Genomic DNA, 24,211 nt, shown 5'->3' with positions numbered 1-24,211 from the left:
ACGTTCGATCAATGTCGGAAGTTATTACGGATGCTCGATGGTGTTTTAAAAGGAGTTTTGAGCAGGACCTCTCTGGAACACAGGCCTCCACCACCCGGAACAAAATATGAGCATTCCATCCACGCGCCACAGCAAACATAAGCTGATGTAAACTTTCACAACACCCACTGTCTTCTTTGAACAAAAAGCAACTGACCAAGCTGTAAACGCTAAAAGGGCCAAGAAACGTCGTTTCATGCGTCCGAAATGACACGGATGTGTTAGTGGACACACGTGTGCTAAATTCTGCAGCTGTGTTGGTGGTTGCATGGCAGGACGACAACGAAAAACACCATTCGTCCCCCCGTTTCGGTCTGTCGAGTGAGAGAGCGGTTACCGAAGGCAAACTTCTCCAAATATCCAAAGATAAAAGTGAGTCATACAACAAAGAGTTGGAGGGACACAACCTCCAACCGGAAGCAAAAACGCTAGTACATATAGGCCTATGCCGAATCGATTGACCTGATGCCTGAGAGCCTGATAGGTTACAAGTTACCGGTGCCCTCCTTATGAGAACAAAATCCACGTTCGATCAATATTGGAAGTTATTACGGATGCTCGATGGTGTTTTAAAAGGAGTTTTGAGCAGGACCTCTCTGGAACACAGGCCTCCACCACCCGGAACAAAATATGAGCATTCCATCCACGCGCCACAGCAAACATAAGCTGATGTAAACTTTCACAACACCCGCTGTCTTCTTTGAACAAAAAGCAACTGACCAAGCTGTAAACGCTAAAAGGGCCAAGAAACGTCGTTTCATGCGTCCGAAATGACACAGATGTGTTAGTGGACACACGTGTGCTAAATTCTGCAGCTGTGTTGGTGGTTGCATGGCAGGACGTCAACGAAAAACACCATTCGTCCCTGGGTGGGCTCGAATCACCAACCTTTCGGTTAACAGCCAAACGCGCTGTCCGATTGCGCCACAGAGACCTACGGCGAGCCAGTCCATGGGTCAGCTTATAAAAAAAAGCACACCTGGACTTTTCCGGCAATGGCGGACTCGCTTTCCACGCTGGAAACCGAGACCCCATTGGGAAGAGAGAAGGCTAATAGATGCGCCCAACCTGGGCTCGAACCCACGACCCTGAGATTAAGAGTCTCATGCTCTACCGACTGAGCTAGCCGGGTAACCGCGGTGAATTGCTTCGGGCTGGTGGCGGTCTTTATCCGTGCCTAAATTGCGCCCGTGAAAGGGAGCCTCACATTTCGCACAGGCTTGGCATAGCCTCTTGTGGGTAAAGTCAGGGTTAAGCCTAGAGGTAGGCTTAGATTGTACTTTGTTTGTTTGAGCCATATCTGTTGTTGGGGGATACAAATTGACCCAGTAGAGCAGGCCAATAATATGCACAACCCGGAGTTAAAGTTCCGTTTCGGTCTGTCGAGTGAGAGAGCGGTTACCGAAGACAAACTTCTCCAAATATCCAAAGGCAAAAGTGAGTCATACAAAAAAGAGTTGGAGGGACACAACCTCCAAACGGAAGCAAAAACGCTAGCACATATAATCCTATGCCGAAATCGATTGACCTGATCCCTGAGAGCCTGATAGGTTACAAGTTACCGGTGCCCTCTTTATGAGAACGAAATCCACGTTCGATCAATGTCGGAAGTTATTACGGATGCTCGATGGTGTTTTAAAAGGAGTTTTGAGCAGGACCTCTCTGGAACACAGGCCTCCACCACCCGGAACAAAATATGAGCATTCCATCCACGCGCCACAGCAAACATAAGCTGATGTAAACTTTCACAACACCCGCTGTCTTCTTCGAACAAAAAGCAACTGACCAAGCTGTAAACGCTAAAAGGGCCAAGAAACGTCGTTTCATGCGTCCGAAATGACACGGATGTGTTAGTGGACACACGTGTGCTAAATTCTGCAGCTGTGTTGGTGGTTGCATGGCAGGACGTCAACGAAAATCACCATTCATCCCTGGGTGTGCTCGAACCACCAACCTTTCGGTTAACAGCCGAACGCGCTGTCCGATTGCGCCACAGAGACCTACGACGAGCCTGTCCATTGGTCAGCTTATAAAAAAAAGCAGACCTGGAGTTTTCCGGCAATAGCGGACTCGCTTTCCACGCTGGAAACCGAGACCCCGTTGGGAAGAGAGAAGGCTAATAGATGCGCCCAACGTGGGGCTCGAACCCACGACCCTGAGATTAAGAGTCTCATGCTCTACCGACTGAGCTAGCCGGGCAACTGTGGTGAACTGCTTCGGGCTGGTCGCGGTCTTTATCCGTGCCTAAATTGCGCCCTTGAAAGGGAGTCTCACATTTCGCACAGGCTTGGCATAGCCTCTTGTGGGTAAAGTCAGGGTTAAGCCTAGAGGTAGGCTTAGATTGTACTTTGTTTGTTTGAGCCATATCTGTTGTTGGGGGATACAAATTGACCCAGTAGAGCAGGCCAATAATATGCACAACCCGGAGTTAAAGTTCCGTTTCGGTCTGTCGAGTGAGAGAGCGGTTACCGAAGACAAACTTCTCCAAATATCCAAAGGCAAAAGTGAGTCATACAAAAAAGAGTTGGAGGGACACAACCTCCAAACGGAAGCAAAAACGCTAGCACATATAATCCTATGCCGAAATCGATTGACCTGATCCCTGAGAGCCTGATAGGTTACAAGTTACCGGTGCCCTCTTTATGAGAACGAAATCCACGTTCGATCAATGTCGGAAGTTATTACGGATGCTCGATGGTGTTTTAAAAGGAGTTTTGAGCAGGACCTCTCTGGAACACAGGCCTCCACCACCCGGAACAAAATATGAGCATTCCATCCACGCGCCACAGCAAACATAAGCTGATGTAAACTTTCACAACACCCGCTGTCTTCTTCGAACAAAAAGCAACTGACCAAGCTGTAAACGCTAAAAGGGCCAAGAAACGTCGTTTCATGCGTCCGAAATGACACGGATGTGTTAGTGGACACACGTGTGCTAAATTCTGCAGCTGTGTTGGTGGTTGCATGGCAGGACATCAACGAAAATCACCATTCATCCCTGGGTGTGCTCGAACCACCAACCTTTCGGTTAACAGCCGAACGCGCTGTCCGATTGCGCCACAGAGACCTACGACGAGCCTGTCCATTGGTCAGCTTATAAAAAAAAGCAGACCTGGAGTTTTCCGGCAATAGCGGACTCGCTTTCCACGCTGGAAACCGAGACCCCGTTGGGAAGAGAGAAGGCTAATAGATGCGCCCAACGTGGGGCTCGAACCCACGACCCTGAGATTAAGAGTCTCATGCTCTACCGACTGAGCTAGCCGGGCAACTGTGGTGAACTGCTTCGGGCTGGTCGCAGTCTTTATCCGTGCCTAAATTGTGCCCGTGAAAGGGAGTCTCACATTTCGCACAGGCTTGGCATAGCCTCTTGCGGGTAAAGTCAGGGTTAAGCCTAGATGTAGGCTTAGATTGTACTTTGTTTGTTTGAGCCATATCTGTTGTTGGGGAATACAAATTGACCCAGTAGAGCAGGCCAATAATATGCACAACCCGGAGTTAAAGTTCCGTTTCGGTCTGTCGAGTGAGAGAGCGGTTACCGAAGACAAACTTCTCAAAATATCCAAAGGCAAAAGTGAGTCATACAACAAAGAGTTGGAGGGACACAACCTCCAAACGGAAGCAAAAACGCTAGCACATATAATCCTATGCCGAATCGATTGACCTGATGCCTGAGAGCCTGATAGGTTACAAGTTACCGGTGCCCTCTTTATGAGAACGAAATCCACGTTCGATCAATGTCGGAAGTTATTACGGATGCTCGATGGTGTTTTAAAAGGAGTTTTGAGCAGGACCTCTCTGGAACACAGGCCTCAACCACCCGGAACAAAACATGAGCATTCCATCCACACGCCAAAGCAAACATAAGCTGATGTAAACTTTCACAACACCCGCTGTCTTCTTTGAACACAAAGCAACTGACCAAGCTGTAAACGCTAAAAGGGCCAAGAAACGTTGTTTCATGCGTCCGAAATGACACGGATGTGTTAGTGGACACACGTGTGCTAAATTCTGCAGCTGTGTTGGTGGTTGCATGGCAGGACGTCAACGAAAAACACCATTCGTCCCTGGGTGGGGTCAAACCACCAACCTTTCGGTTAACAGCCGAACGCGCTGTCCGATTGCGCCACAGAGACCTAAGGCGAGTCAGTCCATGGGTCAGCTTATAAAAAAAGCAGACCTGGACTTTTCCGGCAATGGCGGACTCGCTTTCCACGCTGGAAACCGAGACCCCGTTGGGAAGAGAGAGGGCTAATAGATGCGCCCAACGTGGGACTCGAACCCACGACCCTGAGATTAAGAGTCTCATGCCCTACCGACTGAGCTAGCCGGGTAACTGCGGTTACCTGATTAGGGCTGGTTGCGGTCTTTATCCGTGCCTAAATTGCGCCCGTGAAAGGGAGCCTCACATTTCGCACAGGCTCGGCATAGCCTCTTGTGGGTAAAGTCAGGGTTAAGCCTAGAGGTAGGCTTAGATTGTACTTTGTTTGTTTGAGCCATATCTGTTGTTGGGGGATACAAATTGACCCAGTAGAGCAGGCCAATAATATGCAAAACCCGGAGTTAAAGTTCCGTTTCGGTCTGTCGAGTGAGAGAGCGGTTACCGAAGACAAACTTTTCAAAATATCCAAAGGCAAAAGTGAGTCAAACAACAAAGAGTTGGAGGGACACAACCTCCAAACGGAAGCAAAAACGCTAGCACATATAATCCTATGCCGAATCGATTGACCTGATGCCTGAGAGCCTGATAGGTTACAAGTTACCGGTGCCCTCTTTATGAGAACGAAATCCACGTTCGATCAATGTCGGAAGTTATTACGGATGCTCGATGGTGTTTTAAAAGGAGTTTTGAGCAGGACCTCTCTAGAACACAGGCCTCCACCACCCGGAACAAACCATGAGCATTCCATCCACGCGCCACAGCAAACATAAGCTGATGTAAACTTTCACAACACCCGCTGTCTTCTTTGAACACAAAGCAACTGACCAAGCTGTAAACGCTAAAAGGGGCCAAGAAACGTCTTGTCATGCGTCCAAAATGACACGGATGTGTTAGTGGACACACGTGTGCTAAACTCTGCAGCTGTGTTGGTGGTTGCATGGCAGGACGTCAACGAAAAACACCATTCGTCCCCCCGTTTCGGTCTGTAAACTTTCACAACACCCGCTGTCTTCTTTGAACACAAAGCAACTGACCAAGATGTAAACGCTAAAAGGGCCAAGAAACGTCGTTTCATGCGTCCGAAATGACACGGATGTTAGTGGACACACGTGTGCTAAATTCTGCAGCTGTGTTGTTGGTTGCATGGCAGGACGTCAACGAAAAACACCATTCGTCCCTGGGTGGGCTCGAACCACCAACCTTCAGTTAACAGCCGAACGCGCTGTCCGATTGCGCCAAAGCTGGGGAAAAATAGTCTGTTTGAGGAAGGGGACAAGGGAAAAGAAGGTGAAGAAGAAAAAAGAGAGAAAAGAGAAGGAAAAAAAAGGAAAATGAAAGGAAAGGGAAAAGGTAAACCCACCTTTCACCCTTCTGTGTGATTTTTGGTAGATTGGTATTCATATTTTATAGAAAATTGGCTTTTTTTTTTTTTACTAACGTGAACGACGTTGGTTCGAGTCCCACCTCTGACAAGTTTGAAATCACCCAATATCTTTTCTAATCTTTTCTTAATAAATGAACACATATGTATAGATTTCATGTGCTTTTATGCCTTAAGACTTATTTTATAAAAACGTATTTCTCATTGTATGGATACATGTTAAAATGTATTTATTATATGAATATGTTGTTTCTTGAATTATTAAAATATGTGTATTATTTATTTTATTATTTCACCATTGAATGTAATAAATCTTTATTATCTTTTTAAAATTACTCTTTTTTCTAACTGAACTATATTTATTTTTTTAGTAAATTATGAAATGGAGCATTGACATCACGCTGACATTATGGACACATCAGAGGTGATTAATAAAAGCTTGAAGTAAATTGTAAATTACAGTTTTCTTGAGTCGCTAACAAGCGTTTGTCCAACCAGTTGTCACATTTTTCAATACTCTAAACACAATTAGCACAGCATCTGTGTTTTGTGGCCATACCAGAAACAGAAACAGGACACAGAAACAGAAAAAGACAAACACTGTAATGTCTGGACGAGGAAGAGTAAGAGCAAGGCGCCCAGGGAGAAGAGCAGGCCCAGTGAGAGATGCAGTGAGAGGTCCAGGTGCAGTGAGAGATGCAGTGAGAGGTCCAGGTGCAGTGAGAGATGTGGTGAGAGGTGCAGTCAGAGATGCAGTGAGAGGTGCAGTGAGAGATGCAGTGAGAGGTCCAGGTGCAGTGAGAGATGCAGTGAGAGGTCCAGGTGCAGTGAGAGATGTGGTGAGAGGTGCAGTGAGAGATGCAGTGAGAGGTGCAGTGAGAGATGCAGTGAGAGATGGAGTGAGAGGTCCAGGTGCAGTGAGAGGTGCAGTGGACATCCTGCAAGGCCCTCCCTGTCTGGCGGTATAGGTAATCTATACCTATTAGCTCCCCTGGGACAGACAAGAAAAAAGAATAGAGGAAAATTTACTTTTCATAAAATTCATAAAAAGTAATTCAATTTTATGGATATAGAAAATATCCTCATGATGGAAAGCTTAAACTAACCAGTGTAAACAGCAGGTGGCTGAAAAGAGGGGACAAGTTTCCTTCCAAGCACCTTGACACTGTAGTTGTTGACATAGTGAACAAGGTCGCCTGAGTAGCTGAGCAGTGATGGAGGCCTGACTGCCAGGGATGCAGCTTCACAGTCCTGATTCCATCTGTTAAGGCCTTCCAGGAGGTACAGCTGGAAATTCAGGCTGTTGGCACTGGTTCCTTAAGACAGTACAAATATGAGCAATATTGTTAGGTTAACTTGTTGTGTTTGGTTCATTGACAGACATTAACTGTGTCAGCGTTTCCAGGATAATAACAATAATTATGATGATAACAATACTACTACTACTACTACTACTAATAATAATAATAATAATAATAATAATAATAATAATAATAATAATAAAATGTTTAACTCCAAATATATAATCTTGCTGATGAATAAAAAGTGATTCCTACTGACCTGGAATGAACCTGTTCAGATGCAAGTGGAAGGATTCAAGGTATGTGGACCCTCTCGCACAACTGTAGTTTGGCAAGACAATGCCCCCCTTTGTAGTGGTGCCAGTTACAGTGTACAGAAGGACACCTGGTTCATCCTGAATGCACTTCACGTGCTTCTTCTGGATTTACCAGATGTGCTGCATCCTCTCGTGGTCCAAGAGAGGGACACCAAGAAGGTCTCTGCCCTTTACCCCCATGAGCTCATTAGAGCAGGTCAATCATTATGATAGTCTACGTCTCCCCTCTTGTCCGCCTCCTGCAGTGCAACCCCAGTTCCTCCTTGGTTATCTGCTGGTCCACGAGTTTTTCAGTGATCCTAGGAACACCTCGTTTAAGCTGTTCCCTCTTAGTTTGACACAGTAAGGCAACATCTCCACTGTCCCACTTAAAAATGCAGCTTGACAGTCTGGACATGAAGATGGGGTACAGAGGATGTGCATCCTTTGTACACCCAGATGCCAGTCGCCGCATGTCTTATAATAATAATAAAGGTTTATTCGGTTACTAAACACAAAACAGAATATATACAACAAATTCATTACAAACAAAGAAGGTAACCGAACAAGTGTAGGCTGAAGCCATGGCTTATTACGCCTACCCTATTTACATCATTTACATCAACATCTACCCATCAAAATTTGAACATAAACAATATACATGTATAAACATATGCAAACATACACTCATTCCTATACACATACTGCATACTCATATACATACATATATACATACATACAAACCTCTGCACTTGATTACAAATATTTATTTATTACTTATATTATTGAAATCTAAACACAACAATTATGCATAAACTTATCTTGGGCAATTTTTCTTAAGCATCCGAATATTTGTCAAAAATTAAGATTTTAAACTGTTTTTTAAAGTAATGAATGGAATTACTCCTCTTAATATCATCAGTGAGACCATTCCACAAGTCGACCCCTTTTACCGAGATGGTGTTCATTTTAAAGTTTGTTCTGACCATCTGTTTTTTAAACATGTTCTCTCCTCTTAAGTTATATTTCTGTTCCCTGTTTTCAAACAAACATAGAATATTTTCAGGCACTATTTTCCTATTAACTTTGAACATAAAAACGGCAGTATTCAGACTGACTAAATCAGGAAATTTTATTGCTTTAAATTTACAGAATAGAGCATTTGTCGGTTCATTATACGGTGAATGATTGACTATCCTTATAGCTTTTTTTTGTAAAATAAAAATGGGTTTTGTGTTTGTGGTGTAGGCATGCCCCCATATTTCAACACAGTAAGAAAAATATGGAACAATAAGAGAACAATACAGAATATACAAAGACGGCGTATTTAAAAAATACTTTGTTTTATGTAATATAGCTATTGTTTTAGACAGTTTTGATTGAACATGAGCGATGTGAGGTTTCCAGGATAGTTTATGGTCTAATATTATTCCAAGAAATTTGTTTTCATTTACCCTTTCTAGTTCCACATCATCAATCTTTAAGCTCATGCTGGTTTTAATTTGTCGATTACTAAATATAATATATTTGGTTTTACTTAAATTAAAAGATAGTTTATTTCGGTCAAACCATTGCTTAATTCTAGATAGTTCTCTAGTCACATCAGAAATTAATTGGTGAAGATTTTCCCCAGATACATACAGTGTTGTGTCATCTGCAAATAATACACATTTTAACAAATTGGATACCTTACAGATGTCATTAATATATAAAATAAACAACTTAGGACCAAGCAAAGAACCCTGGGGCACCCCACAAGTTACTTTACGCATTTCTGATTGATGCTCATTAAAATGAACATACTGGTGTCTGTTGTCAAGATAGCTTTCTAACAAGGAGTAAGCACGGCCTCTAAAACCATACTGCTCTAGTTTATTCATTAACAATTTATGATCTATGGTATCAAAGGCTTTTTTGAGGTCGACAAAAACACCCAAAGTAGAATACTTTTTGTCTAATGCAGATGCTATATAATCAACTAATTTAATAACTGCCATTGAAGTCGATCGACCACTCCTGAATCCATATTGATCGTCACTTAATATCATGAATTTTTCTATGAAACTATCAAGCCTCTTCAAAAAAAGTTTTTCCAGTATTTTTGAAAATTGGGATAATAATGAAATTGGTCTATAGTTTGAGTATAAATGACTATCACCACTCTTGTAAATTGGTATAATTTTTGCAATTTTCATCTGATCTGGAAACACTCCAAATTTAAAGGACAAGTTGAAGATATAAGTCAGGGGTTCTAATATTAAATGGATTATATTTTTAACTAGTTTCATATCCATATCTGTCCAATCGGTTGACCTTTTATTTTTAAAACCATTCACAATCTCCAATATTTCATTTTTGCTAATGTCAGACACATACATCGAGGAAAAGTTCCTACTGATATTTTCACAACTCTTTATATTTTTACTTTTTGATTCAGTAATACCTTTTGCCAAATTGAAACCAACATTAACAAAGTAATCATTGAATTCATTTACTATCTCCTTTGGATTTCTAATAAGGACTTCATTGTCATTCATGAAATAACTTGGACACTCTCGTTTGTTATTCGTTTTTTAAATAATTTTGTTTAATACTTTCCAAGTTCCTTGCATATTTTGCTTTTGTTGTTCTAAGAGGGTATGAAAATATAGTTTTTTACTATTTCGGATAATACTTATCAATTTATTTTTATATTTTTTGTATTTTTCTTCCGACTCAATAGTCCTTTTTTTTTTTTTACAAATTTCACATATAGTGCATTCTTCTTTTTACATGCATTTTCAATACATTTTGTTATCCATGGCTTTTTTGCTGATCTATTTTCTTGGTTATGAATCATCTTCATGGGGCAATTGATATTATACAACTAAATCTATACAAAAAAGTATCGTATGCTACATTTACATCACTTTCTGCATAAATATCAGACCAGTTTTGGTTACTGAGTTCCTTTTTGAATTTTTCAATATTTTTTGCCGTACATCTTCTTATGAATTTATTACTGGTATGGGATTTCTTTTTTCGTATAAAAAAATTTGGAAATATTGCAAATACTGGCAAATGATCACTGACATCCGTAATAAATAAGCCCCCAACAACTTTTCCCTCAAGTTTATTGGTAAAAATATGATCTATTAGGGTTGCAGTGTCTGATGTAATTCTACTTGGCTTATCAATAAGTGGACATAAATGATTACTGTACATCATATTTATAAACTCAGAAATACCTTTAAAGACACATTGATTAAGTATATCAATGTTGAAGTCTCCACACACTATTTGTACTTTGTCGGTGGTCATATTGTTAAGCAAATCTATAATTTTTTCATTAAATGTTGACAAACATGTTCCTGGTGGTCTGTACACACAGCTAATAATTATATTACTGGAATGTTCTACTTCAATTTCCACTGTTACACAATCCAGAACATTGTCTATGCTGTATGAAACATTTTTTACAATTTTACTTCTTAATGATTGATCTATATACAAAGCCACTCCTCCACCCTTTTTATTATTCCTGTATGGTATATGTCATGTAGTGGTATATGTCAAGCTTTACAACCAGGTCTGGCCACCCATCAAATCTTTGTTTGAGTTTTGCCTGTCCAGTGCCCTCCCGACAACATTCACAATCTACATAGAGAAGCCGAGGAGGAGCCACACCAGCATTGCTGTACCTGCGGATGAGATCAGCAGCCATGTTGGCAAGAGCAGGACCCTCCTGAGCAGTCAGGACACTGATGAGGATTTGGCCCAGCTCATTGCTCACAGATGTAAGCCACAATGCAGTCACCTTGGCAAGGCCTGATAGCTTCTTGGTGATCTGTGATCACACAGAAAAGACAGTGAGTGCCTAAAGCCCAAATAAACTGTTTATTTTATATGTAAAACACTGAAATAATACTGTTTTTTACACAAAGCAATAATTGAATTTTTCAGACGTTTTTAATGCTAATGTTGTATTTTAGACTTTTGTTTGTAAGGTGTGATTCTACAGTGGTAAGAGTAAAAAATATATACCTTTTTTGTGGAATCCATTTTTAATATATTGCCAAAGGTTGATGTTATGCTGGCTTTGATGTGATCTAGTCTGCTTAAGATGTCTCGGCCATAAACAGCCAGCATCCGAGTGTGGGAAGGAATAGCCACTGGCTTCGGAGGGTCGTGGACAGGGAGCAGGCTTGGCTGGGCAACAAAGTCTGAGCATGCGCCAAAGAAGCGACAAACACGCTTAAGCCACTCCTCGCTGTGATTTTCCCTCACCTGCCTGACCAAGCGGCTGGGGCTATTACCCAAGGTCCTCTCTCTCCAAAAACGAATCACCCGCATGTCACAAGCGTATCAGAATCAGAATCAGAAAGAGCTTTATTGCCAAGTGTGCTTGCACACACAAGGAATTTTCCTTGGTACTGAAGCTTCCAGTGCACATATACAAATACAAATACAACAAGAAACATAGTAATACAAATTCTACAAATAAAATTATAAAAAATATGAAAAAACTATATAAATATATGGTCACAGTTGGGTTTTGTCAGAATAAACATTTACAGATTATGAACGTATTTACAGTATTTTGAATAGTATGAATAAATATAAATAAATATAAATATCACCTGAATTTTTGAGATATTGCATTAAACAGTGGGAGTATTGCACTTACAGGCATATGCCTTGGGAGATATGTTAACTGTTCAGAAGGGAAATGGCCTGTGGGAAGAAACTGTTCCTGTACCGAGATGTTCTAGTGGCCAGTGATCTGAGTCGCCGTCTTGACGGTAACAGTTCAAACAGGAGGTGTCCAGGGTGAGTGGAGTCTGTGATGATTTTACCTGCTCTCTTCCTAACTCTGGAAGAGTACAGGTCCTGGAGGTTTGGCAGGGGGGCACCAATGATCCTCTCCGCAGTCCGGACTGTCCGTTGTAGTCTCCTGGTGTCTGATTTGGTAGCTGAACCAAACCAGACAGTGATGCAAGTGCATAAAACTGACTCAATGACGGCTGAGTAGAACTGAATCAGCAGCTCCTGTGGCAAGTTGAAATTCCTCAGCTGGCAAAGGAACTACAGTCTCTGCTGGACCTTTTTCACAGTGAAGTCAATGTGATTGTCCCACTTCAGGTCCTGAGAGATGGAAGTGCCCAGGAACCTGAATGACTCCACTGCTTCCACAGTGCTGTTCATTATGGTGAGTGGGGGGAGTGCTGGGCTGTTCCTAATGAAGTCCACGATCATCTCCACTGTTTTGAGCGTGTTGACCTCAAGGTTGTTATAACTGCACCAGACAGCCAGCTGTTCAACCTCCAGTCTGTAAGCAGACTTGTCACCGTTTTGGATGAGACCGATGACAGTGGTGTCGTCTGCAAATTTCAGGAGCTTGACAGTGGGGTCTTTAGAAGTGCCGTCATTATTGTACAGGGAGAAGAGCAGTGGGGAGAGAACACACCCTTGGGGGGCGCCAGTGCTGGTAGTGAGAGTCCTGGATGTGTGTTTCCCAAGTCTCACTACCTGCTGCCGGTCCATTAGGAAGCTGGCGATCCACTGACAGATCGAGGATGGAATGGAGAGCTGGGTCAGTTTGGCTGTGAGAAGACCAGGCATGATGGTATTGAAGGCCGAACTGAAGTCCACAAAGAAGATCCTTGCATAAGTCCCTGGTCTGTCGATATGTTGCAGGATATAATGCAGTCCCATGTTGACTGCATCATCCACAGACCCGTTTGCTCTGTAAGCAAACTGTAAGGGATCCAGCAGGGGTCCAGTGATGTCCTTCAGGTGGGCCAGCACCAGTCTTTCAAACGACTTCATGACCTCAGACGTGAGAGCGACAAGTCTGTAGTCATTAAGTCCAGAGATTTAGTTTTTTTGGGGGGACAGGAATGATAGTGGAGCGTTTGGAGCAGCAGGGAACTTCACACTGCTCCAATGATCTATTGAAGATCTGCGTGAAGACCGGGGTCAGTTGTTCAGCGCAGGCTTTTAGACAAGCAGATGAGATGCCGTCTGGGCCTGAGGCTTTCCTAGTCTTCTGTTTTTTGAAGACTCGGCTCACGTCCTCCACACAGACCTTAAGCTCAGGTTGGATGGCAGGAGGAGGGAGTAATGGGGGTGCAGGAGGTGATGGTGAATGTGTGAAGTGCAGATCAGACCGGGTGTGTGTTGTGAATGAGGGCTTTTCAAACCTGCAATAAAATGATTTTAAATCATCAGCCAGGTGTTGATTGTCCACAGATCGGGGGATGGTGACTTGTAGTTGGTGATGTTCCTCAGGCCATTCCAGACTGATGATGGGTCGTTGGATGAAAACTGTTTTTTCAGTTTTTCAGAGTAGCTTCTTTTAGCAACTCTGATCTCCTTTGTCATTCTGTTTCTGGCCTGGTTATACAAGATTTTATCCCCACTTCTGTAGGCATCCTCTTTGGCAAGACGAAGGTGTTTGAGTTTCCCAGTAAACCATGGTTTATCCTTAGTAAATGATAAGAATGACCTGGTAGGAATGCATGTATCCTCACAGAAACTTATATATGATGTTACAGTATCTGTGAGCTCATCCAGATCATTGGTAGCAGCTTCAAATACAGTCCAATCAGTGCAATCAAAGCAGGCCTGTAGATTCTGCTCTGCTTCATTAGTCCATCTTTTTACAGTCCTTATTACAGGTTTAGCTTTATTACAGGTTTTTTCTGCCTGTAGGTCGGTATGACATGAACCAAACAGTGATCAGAGAGCCCCAAAGCTGCCCGTGGGACGGAGTGATACGCATTTTTTATTGTGTTGTAACAGTGGTCCAGTATTTTACTGTCTCTCGTGGGACATGTAACGTGCTGTCTGTATTTTGGTTGTTCACGGGAAAGATTTGCTTTGTTAAAATCCCCAAGAATGATTAAAAGAGAGTCAGGATACCTTTGTTCTGTTTCAGCTATTTGTTCAGCCAGCTGTTGTAGCGCCGCGCTCACACATGCATCTGGAGGGATGTATACATTCACAAGAATGAAAGAGGAAAACTCCCGAGGCGAGTAGAAGGGTTTACAGTTTATGAAATGTGCCTCCAAATTAGGAGAGCACATATTCTTTAGTGTTGTTACATCTGAACACCAACTTTCGTTAATGTAGAAACACAATCCACCACCTCTTGTTTTCCCCGTTAGTTCCGCAATGCGATCTGCTCGGAACAGCTGGAAGCCCGGCAGATATATTGCGTTGTCCGGTATGGCTTCACTCAGCCAGGTTTCAGTGAAGCACAGAGCAGCAGAGTTTAAAAAATCCTTGTTAGTGCGGGTGAGGAGAAGAAGTTCGTCCGTTTTGTTAGGAAGGGATCGGAGATTCGCAAGATGAATACTGGGGAGTGCAGTGCGGAGGCCGCGCTCGCGGAGTTTAACCAGCGCGCTTCCCTCGTTTGTGTCTGACTGCGCGTTTGAACAACAACGCTGCCCCTCTGACGAGAATGTCCTGAAAGACGTCCGAATAATCAAAAAATGTAGAAGAGTTATCTGGTGTGTTTCCTAATGTCCAGTAGTTCGTCTTTGGTGAAACTGCTAGGAAAAGAATGACTAAACGCAGAACAAACGAACAAAAACAACACAATAGCTGGAGAGCTCCACACCGAGGCAGCCATCCGCGGCGCCATGTTGATCTCAATCTGTATCTGTATTAAGAAACAAAGTGAAAAAGTGGCAAACATTAAAACAAGCTAATTTCTAGTGTGTTTGAATGACAAACATTTGTGACACAGGCTAAATCATTTCAGTATACTCACCTTCGTGTCAGGATCAGTCGGAACTCAATTCTGTGTGCCAAATCCAGCTGGTCCAAGATAGTCTTGCTACTGGAAATGTAACTCGTCTTACAACCAGCGGCACTGCACCAGAGGGTCTCCGTGATCATCAGGTAGTACCTATCGACATCCAAAACCTGGCGGGCTCGCTTGCGGGCTCCATAACCTGTGAGCTGTTTTCCACACACAGGACAGCACAGCCTGACCTTCCAAAGGTGGTACGGCATCCACAAGAGAAGCCGGTGTGTGAAAAAATAGTCTGGAGTGGGGGCCTGATGATAAATAAGCGCTGGCTCTGGTGGATCTTACCACAGCTTCAGGTCAGTGTGCAGCCGGTGGTTCCTCCACAGAGCAGATGAAATCCACTTCTGATCCTGAGGTGGTATGGTCCCTATCAGCTTGGCAGGCAGCCAGCCAGGCTCTGGACCAGGAGCAGTCTCAATGTCAGCAGTGGGGAGAGTTGAGCGACCAACCACAGATGGAGCAGCAGAGCTGACGAAAAAAGGGGTGGCAGTGGCAGATCCAGAGGGTGCAGTGGCAAGAGGAGCAAAGGAGGTACCAGAGGAGGAGGTGGTAGCTGACACTTCCTTTATAAATAAAAAAGGCAAATAATGAAGGATGATTATTTGAAGTTAAGTGTCATTGTGAAGAAAACCACTTAATTTAAGAGTTTCTCACAGCTCTAGCAGCTACCGATGGTATCGAAGATGTAGTTGTGGACACAGGAGAGGGAGGAAGAGACAGAGGAGAGACAGTCTGAATGTACATCCTGGGAATGCAGGCAGGCGATGGTGTCCTCCTTGTCATGGCACTTGTGACAGTGCTGGACATGGCAGTAGAGTCGGAAGTGCAACTGAAGGGCTGAGAGAATATAACCACAGTTTACAACATTATATATAACATTAATCTGGCCTTATTAGGAATTACAGCAATGACAACATCAATTGAACATATCTTTATGGATTGAAATTAACATTAGCCTCACAAGAATACCCAGGCATAACAATAATTTGAGTGCATATTATACGATTGTATTATACGATTGATTATATGATTGTAAAATCAAAATCAAATTCAAACTGTCATTCTCTTTACATTACCTTGGTTGCATGCTTCCTGCCCAATTCTAAGTTTGGCTTTAAAGCGGCACCGTGGGACCCACCGAACGGTGGCTTTATAAACTGAAAAAAGTTTTATAAAAAGTAATCTTAAGTGGAGCCTTGTAAATTAAAATGCATATATTTGAATATGCTAAAATTTAAATATCAGTATCAGTAAATACTCATTACTTACTGATGTCATAGTCAAAGTTGGCTTGCAGGGTGTGAGAGCAGGTGTTGCCATCTGCCCAGATGTTGCCGGGAGAGCAGGTGTTGCCATCTGCCCAGGTGTTGCCATGAGAGCAGGTGTTGCCATCTGCCTAGATGTTGCCGTGAGAGCAGGTGTTGCCATGTGCCCAGATGTTGCCGTGAGAGCAGGTGTTGCCGTCTGCCCCGGGGTAGCGGCAGATGATGCAGATGAGGGACCTGGTGTCATTGAAAAGGACACTGACCTGGAAGGCTACAGGTTAAGAGAAAAGAAAATGAAATTTAATAATAGAGACAACAACACCAACACTTCATAATTTTAGGAAAAGTTTGTTGATACCTTTGCTATATGAAATCCACAAATACAAGTCTGTATCCCTCCAAACAAAGGCATTTGTCCCCTAAACTGCACTTGACATTTTTCACTCTGTAATATTGTTTGGCAGTGAATCATAAGAATGTGACCCCTTTCAATATGACATAGCTTTATGTTTTATGATTGTACATATAACACTTTATCTAAATTTACCTTTAGATACAGGTCATGCCACTTTCTCTGGCGGGGTGACGGCCTGTTTCCTGCGTCAGAGGGCCAGACCCCTACAGTAGCAAACCTATTTTTGTATGTACTGGCAGGGTAGAGTAGTGAGATACAGACGCTAACGTTACGTGTTTACTGATGTATACGTTAGTTCGTTGACAGATTGATGTTGAAAAACTTTTTTTTGGTAGATGTAGGCTTGTCATAATAATGTATATTATGAATTATATTGAGAACGTCGTAAAATTACATAGAAAACATGCCGTAATATACCCTGAGTGAAAACATTAGGCGCATTCATCGTGAAGAGTGCAAGAGTGAAGATTTGCAAAGATTAATATTTAAAGGTTAATAAAACGTTACACTCACTTCTTCTGGAGTTGCAGCAGGAACACGAATAGTTGGTACCGATTCTGTTTTCAGGACCAGCTTCTTAGCAAAACCAGATTTACACTGACCCTCGTTTAGAAAGCAGTCTGGTGAGAAATGATTAGCGCAAACATAAAAGCATTTATGTTGATCGTTTGCAATATTCCCTTCAAAAATAAAACTCAGCCACTGCGTCTTCAGCGGTTCGAATTTAGGAACATTAAAATGACTGCTGTGTTCGTTATTACAGCCAAGAACAGAACACCACAATCGCTTAGACGCCATTCTGCTGCAGTGTATCAACAATGGCGGACTACGATGACAGCTTGCTCAGGGCGGGTCTGTGTTGAAACGCTGCTGTCAATTAGGTCTGGACGCTATTGGGAAAAAAATTACATCGCGATATTTTATTTTTCTGCGATATATATCGTGATATGAAAACAATTTTACCAGATGACTTTGGAAAGAATGATTCATCTGAATGACTGGGGAGATATTGTAATGGAGTAAATCCACATAGAAACTATTATAGTTAACTAATGTAGTTAACTAGAGTTTAATAAATGGAACCTTATTATAAAGTGTTACCGTTAATTTGTTATGTATCGTGAGTTCAGTGTTGGACAGATCAGTTGTTTTAACCATTCATTAGAGTGAATCGGTTCAAATGAGTCATTAGTTCGCGAATTGGGGGTGTCATTAACTGACCAAGACACACGTGTGATTATCCCGGCAGTTAGGACATCGCACAAGATTTGTCTCAACACAGAAAACATTTAATCACTGGATAGAAGTAGTTATAACCATACAGCATATGTCAAAATGATTTATGACCCTATGATTGACAGGTGGGCGGGGCTAACCTTTGACCTTCCTGAGGGTGTTCCGGAGGTCCTTTGATGTAGGGATTAATCTTTGACCTTCCGGAGGGGTGTTCCAGAGGTCCCTTTGATCTAGGGATTAACCTTTGACCTTCCGGAGGATGTTCCGGAGGTCCTTTGATGTAGGAATTAACCTTTGACCTATCGATCGATCAAGTTGACAGTTGTCTTTTCCCTATTGATTTTGGCCTATTGACCCCGGGGGGGGAAATAACTTCTTGGTGTGGGAAATCCCCTCCATGCCAGCCGTGTCGGGGTGAGAAAATAATTTTTCTAATGTCGCATATAGATTAGAATAGATTAGAATTACAAAAGTAAAATCATCTTACCGTTTCACTATGGTGAAAAAAAGTTCCTCCGAGTGATTCTCTCCTTTTGCATCTGACAGTCTCCGCACTGTGTGTGTGTGTGTGTGTGTGTGTGTGTGTGCATCTGTCTGTGAGTGACATCCGATATCCTGGCATTCCTGAGCACGCTATATAAATGGGGACTGTGAGAAAAAGAGATTTTCTAATAATGCTACATATCTCACACACTAAAGTTGAAAAGCATGCTGCTCCTTTAAAATGGTTATAAATTTTAGTCATTTACAAATATCTTACATTAAAGTTGAACACATTCTGTTCTTTAAAAAGCATATAAATGATTATAAAAAATCTTTTAAAAACAAAAATAAAATCATCTTACATTTTAAAGAGTTGAAGAAGTAAATCCCAACACATCATTGTCCATATAACGTATGAATGTATTTACAAAGATGCAATAAGTTTAAAGTTTTGATACAAAATATCCCCTGAGTGTTTTTCTCCCACACCAGCATTTTGACACTGTGTGATTCAGAGTGGTGGAGGAATGTGTGTGTGTGTGTGTGTGTGTGTGTGTGTGTGTGTGTGTGTGTGTGTGTGTGTGTGTGTGTGTGTGTGTGTGTGTGTGTGTGTGTGTGTGTGTGTGTCAGGCCAGCAGCAGTATGAGAATTAATCAATTCAATTAATTATTTAAAGTCTTAATAAAAACATTTTAATACAGTCGAATCTTCTATTTATCTTTTAGAAGATTACTGTAATGATTTTGTTTAACGGAGACCTAAAGTATAATGTTTATTAATATAGTCATAGCCATAATGATTTTTGTACTGTAACAGCATATTCTATCCCGTACACCTAAACACGACCATCACAGATGGTTTTGCACTCACACACACACACACACACACACACACACACACACACACACACACACACACACACACACACACACACACACACACACACTAACCCGGCTCCATAAAATTAACCAATCTCTATTTTTAAATTAAATGATTATAAATAAAGTATATAACTCAATGAATATTAACAAGTATGTTACTAAAATGAATTCAAACTATTTAAACATAGTTTTAGCTAAATGAATTTATATATAAATAAAAAAGTATATAAATATAAAAATACCTTACATTTCCACAGTGCTGAAGATGTAGTTCTTTATGCAATGATAAAAACAGTCCAAAGTCATAAACAAAATTTTATTCCTTTTATATTCCTTCAGTGATAAACTACAGGGTGAAATGAATGCATGACCCCCTCACAGAGACGAGAGGAGTTACAGGACAGATGAGCCTCTGGGATGTGCCAATGTCATAGCATATGTAAAGTTAGTCTGCTTTCCAGAGTTTTATTCATACTAAATTCATTTGAAATATTAAAAGTTTAAATTAGATCTTTTAAAATTAAAAGACTGTTTAAATCAAAGCTTTAACGTTTTATTAAAATCGTATCTTCTATTTATCTTCTTAGAAGACTTCTGTATGATATAAATGATTTTACATAAATTTAACCTAAGGTATTATTTTTACTAAAGTGTCTGTTAAAAAAATAAAGCAAAAACTGTACTTTGGTATCTTAATATTATACAAATTATTTCAAACAGTATTTTTGTCCATGCCGCATGAAACATGTTGTCAAAGTTTGTCACAATGTTTTTTTTGTTTTTGTAGTTGTTGTTTTTGTTTTTAAGAAATCCCAGGACTCTACATTGCTCTTATTTAGATTACGTTGTATCATTTAGAAAACCACCGTACATTTTCAGAGACGCGATGTACCTTTTTTTGGTCCATCACACAGCATATTTAATTTTACTCATCTTAATTCAAAGCATGATCTTACTTTTTCTACGGTAGCTATGATCTATTGCACGTATAAGGTGTATATCATTTTTTACTTTTCTTGTATCTCCCGAACTATCCTTAATCAGTGTGGAAACATACAGGCTGAACCCCTTTACTGAGAATATACTATCGGTTATCTACTCAAAATATATATGTAGAACTTTAAAATGTTAGCATTTGTTGATGCGACAGTTTGTCTGTAGGCTGCATGAACAGACTTTGGGGAGAGCTGATGATACTATATAGCAGGAGACATGCCCTTTGACCTCCTCCATTTTGGAGGCTTACAGCTTAGTCCTAAAGCGGCTACAGTAATTTATTGGCATGTGTAACCTGAAAAAACAAGAGGTGATAAAAAATGTTAACGATGACCTCATGGCTACGGCTGTGAGAGGACTCCATTCCCTACTGAAAGAACATTGTGGACACACAACTCTGACGTTTTCCAAGAGTATTTTGCCCAGCCTCTTCTTTATAAACAGCCAAGACAAATCATTTCTGGACCAAAAACTTTTGCACCCTCACTCCTCTTACCACCTCATCAAAAGACATGTCTAAAAGTGAGTATTGTCTTTATAATTCATTTATGCTACAGTGAAAGATTGTTTACACATAAGGAAAAGACGGTATAATTCATTAGTGTTTTAAACATGCTATTGCTGTTATAGCATGCTTTGTTGCTCTTACACATTGTTATATGTTCGATATCAAATGTTTTTGACGTCATATACGTTTCAGAATATATATATATATATATATATATATATATATATATATTTTCCCCATCCAATCACATTTTACTGTAGTTGGCCGCTGGGGGGTTTCCATAAAGGACATTAAAATAAATGTTTTAAATATTATTTAGATTATATTTGTCAGACATGGTTATATCTGCATAGGCCTATTTCATTATTTAATCTGTATTTTATTCCTTTTCAGTTACTTACTTTTTAAATTTCGGTAGGCTACTTTTTAATTCTTCTTTTACTTTGTCTTTGATTTTAACTTTTAGCACTTAGCATGATAAAATTGTTTAAAATGTAAGCTATAAATATGAATGGCACAATGTGATAACCAAAATATATAAAAGTTAAGTCAAAGCTATTTATATAGCCTAGCGTTTTTCACAATACACATTCTCATAATTTAGTTATACATTCTGACGCCGGGCACCGTCCAGCGTCTTCTTTCAGATGGTTCAATATTTATGATATTATGCGCCCCTGAATGGAAAAGAACTGTAAACTTCATCATTGTACTGTAATGAACTGCGTTACTGCCTATAGGATGATTGCATGATTTTTTTCCATTTAAAATAACATGGTCTTTCCTTTTCTCTCTCTCTCTAGAGACAGCAAACACTGCAGGATGACCGGACATCCAAGTAACATGTTAGTGTGGTTTATATTTATTTTTAATGAGAAACATTATAGAGTGCAACAGGCGTTTTCTGGAAGTAAAAACACTTCCGGTAACCAGCGACTGTGAAAAAGGGGGCAGGTACTCTATTGGCTGTATAATGAACAGATGAACTGACAGATATTTTATGTAAACAGGCAAAATCTCTTCATCTGATGGTGGCCATGTGTTTTCGCCTATCATAACTGGTTTAACTCATGGCTCCTCCATTGACATCAACATGACTTCTGCCGAATCAAATGTACCGGCAAATTGTAAGTGTAATAAATCAGTTTTGCCTATGCGATGTATTAAATTAATCTTAATTAAGCAGTCCGAGTTAACTATTTGGGACCAATTGGAAATTTACATTCTGACCTAACAGCGTCATGTACAAATTTGTCAAGCTCCTGGATTATTTTACTATAGCCTTTTATTTACTGCTGATTTTATCAAAGCCACGAATTAACTCAATTCATGGTTCCAATAATAAAATAAATGAACAATTGACAGATGAACTGACAGATATTTTATGTAAACAGGCAAAATCTCTGCATCTGATGGTGACCATGTGTTTTCGCCTATCATAACTGGTTTAACTCATGGCTCCCCCTTTGAGATCAACATGACATCTGCCAAATCAAATGTAGCGGCAAATTGTAAGTGTAATAAAACAGTTTCGCCTATGTGATGTATAAAATTAATCTTAATTAAGCAGTCGGAGTTAACTATTTGGGACCAATTTTAAGGAAATTTACATTCTGATCCAACAGCGTCATGTACAAATTTGAAATATTTTTGGTACTATTGAATCAGGTTTTGTAGAATTAGCCATGATGAATTTATCTCATCTGGTGTCATGCTCCTGGATTATTCAGAAATGTAACTACAGCCTTTTATTTTACTACAGATTTGATCAAAGCCAAATACTGCCCAGAAGGGGCGACTGGGAAAGAAGAGAAACGGGTCAATACAAGGTTAGATTCAATCTTTATATTCTTTCCCCATTTTGCCTTCATTTTCCTTTTCCTGTTTTAATTTTTCAATTTTTATATTCTCAGATCATCAAGGGTTTCTGAAAGCAAACACCAGTCAGTTGGTTGAAAAAATGAAGAACATTGATCCAATCATTGACGATCTTGACTTGCACAATGGATCAGTTGCAAATGTGCGAGCGAATCCAACACGCCGGATGAAGATGAGGGAACTGGTGGACTGTGTGATGAAGATGAGGGAACTGCTGGACTGTGTGAATTGTGAAAGCATTGCCAAGGACCTGGTCAATGCTTTGTGCAAGCCCATCATCAAAATGTTTTATCATATCGTAAATTTCAATTGTTTGATAAATTATCTAACGATTATACCTAACTATCAACAGTTATATGTGAAACGAGCTCAGTCGCCTTAGAGATGGATTCTTTTTTGTGTTGAACATTGTTATTGAACCACATGTTTAACAGCTCTAGGGTTCTTAAATTGTTTACCGCGGTTTCATTTTGAACAACACTATCGTAACACTTATCGTATCACCGGGTGTGATTGTAATGTTTTGTATGGTGTTTTTCTTTACACTTTCCCCTGGATATCTGGTTCCTACAGTTAGCGGTAATGTTAGTCAACTCTATGTCTTCTCTTTGTTCATATACGACAGTATTCGCATGAATTGGCGTGATTTAATAAAATGACGGTTTAAACCATCATCTTCGCTTGAGACATTTACATTATATTATACCATCCTAGTTTTAAATAGCGCTTAAATGTATATTTAACCCCTTTATGCGGCTACAGAATACCGCACAAGGATCTCTGAAATATTTTGTGTGTAAAACATCTATGTAGATCTATGTATGTTTTTAAAAATACACCAAAACAAAGAATGAAGACATCTTTCTATAAGTGTCCCTCAACAACTGTGCATACAACAAAACACAGTGCATCCGTGTACGATGATTTATCAGAAAATTACTTTTTTCTGAATAATCTCACCAAGTGCGGGTGTTTGATAACTATTGAACAACCCTGAATTCGGTTACTCAATAAAAAACTCAATAATGCGCTAAAGGTCTATAACTGAACTTTAACATCTTAATAGTTGGTAAAAGTTCACTTAAAGTCTGCGCAAAATAAAATACATCCTAGCTACTTTCTAAACAGAGCTTATCGCGATCCATTCACCCATCCATATGTTTTGAACTTTTAATGTTTAATCAACATTTTGTTGGAAAACATATGCTGGATTTACTCAACTTTTTATGTCAACAGGTTCTGCATAGCGGGGTAATGTCGCATTTAATTAACATTGTTTATTTCAGTAAACTTAAGTTTATTACATAAGATTCATTCAATGCCATTTAGTTGAATCAGGTTAACATTCTTAATTTAGTCCAAAACTATTAAGTTCAAATAATCCAATTGTTTCGTTTATTTAGGGGTTGTGTTCAACAACCTTTACAAATATATCTAATAAGATAACCTTTTACAAAATCTTTACTCGGTAAAGACTCTTATTGGTTTTGTCGCATCCAATGCAGCGGCAGTCTGCATGACAAACCTCATCAGCTGTGGAACTGTGACGAGACGGGGTTTGGAGATAAGCCAAAG

The 24,211-nt window shown here is 40.5% G+C and overlaps 2 long non-coding RNA genes and 8 other non-coding genes across 10 annotated transcripts; all 10 read right to left on the bottom strand.

Annotated features, from left to right (window-relative positions):
- Window positions 1-899: 899 nt before the first annotated feature.
- Window positions 900-973, bottom strand: trnan-guu (transfer RNA asparagine (anticodon GUU)). The gene has a single exon. It is a non-coding gene; the product is annotated as a tRNA-Asn (tRNA).
- Window positions 974-1,099: 126 nt separating this feature from the next.
- Window positions 1,100-1,171, bottom strand: trnak-cuu (transfer RNA lysine (anticodon CUU)). Its single transcript has one exon. It is a non-coding gene; the product is annotated as a tRNA-Lys (tRNA).
- Window positions 1,172-1,965: 794 nt separating this feature from the next.
- Window positions 1,966-2,039, bottom strand: trnan-guu (transfer RNA asparagine (anticodon GUU)). Its single transcript has one exon. It is a non-coding gene; the product is annotated as a tRNA-Asn (tRNA).
- A 126-nt stretch (window positions 2,040-2,165) lies between these two features.
- trnak-cuu (transfer RNA lysine (anticodon CUU)) lies at window positions 2,166-2,238 on the bottom strand. The gene has a single exon. It is a non-coding gene; the product is annotated as a tRNA-Lys (tRNA).
- A 794-nt stretch (window positions 2,239-3,032) lies between these two features.
- On the bottom strand, window positions 3,033-3,106 carry trnan-guu (transfer RNA asparagine (anticodon GUU)). The gene has a single exon. It is a non-coding gene; the product is annotated as a tRNA-Asn (tRNA).
- A 126-nt stretch (window positions 3,107-3,232) lies between these two features.
- On the bottom strand, window positions 3,233-3,305 carry trnak-cuu (transfer RNA lysine (anticodon CUU)). Its single transcript has one exon. It is a non-coding gene; the product is annotated as a tRNA-Lys (tRNA).
- Window positions 3,306-4,098: 793 nt separating this feature from the next.
- On the bottom strand, window positions 4,099-4,172 carry trnan-guu (transfer RNA asparagine (anticodon GUU)). The gene has a single exon. It is a non-coding gene; the product is annotated as a tRNA-Asn (tRNA).
- Window positions 4,173-4,297: 125 nt separating this feature from the next.
- On the bottom strand, window positions 4,298-4,370 carry trnak-cuu (transfer RNA lysine (anticodon CUU)). The gene has a single exon. It is a non-coding gene; the product is annotated as a tRNA-Lys (tRNA).
- A 2,156-nt stretch (window positions 4,371-6,526) lies between these two features.
- On the bottom strand, window positions 6,527-7,299 carry LOC143718508 (uncharacterized). The gene is made up of 3 exons (XR_013196416.1): window positions 7,140-7,299; window positions 6,686-6,895; window positions 6,527-6,570 (listed from the first exon to the last, which is right to left on the bottom strand). It is a non-coding gene; the product is annotated as an uncharacterized LOC143718508 (long non-coding RNA).
- An 8,966-nt stretch (window positions 7,300-16,265) lies between these two features.
- LOC143718507 (uncharacterized) lies at window positions 16,266-16,853 on the bottom strand. Its single transcript, XR_013196415.1, has 3 exons — window positions 16,787-16,853; window positions 16,598-16,684; window positions 16,266-16,510 (listed from the first exon to the last, which is right to left on the bottom strand). It is a non-coding gene; the product is annotated as an uncharacterized LOC143718507 (long non-coding RNA).
- Window positions 16,854-24,211: the final 7,358 nt, after the last annotated feature.

Source organism: Siphateles boraxobius, unplaced genomic scaffold (assembly GCF_051911475.1).
Source record: "Siphateles boraxobius isolate OS27281-9 unplaced genomic scaffold, OSU_SipBor_1 61, whole genome shotgun sequence".
In the NCBI taxonomy this organism is placed as follows: Eukaryota; Metazoa; Chordata; class Actinopteri; order Cypriniformes; family Leuciscidae; genus Siphateles; species Siphateles boraxobius.
This window is presented reverse-complemented; position numbering and strand designations above follow the sequence as displayed.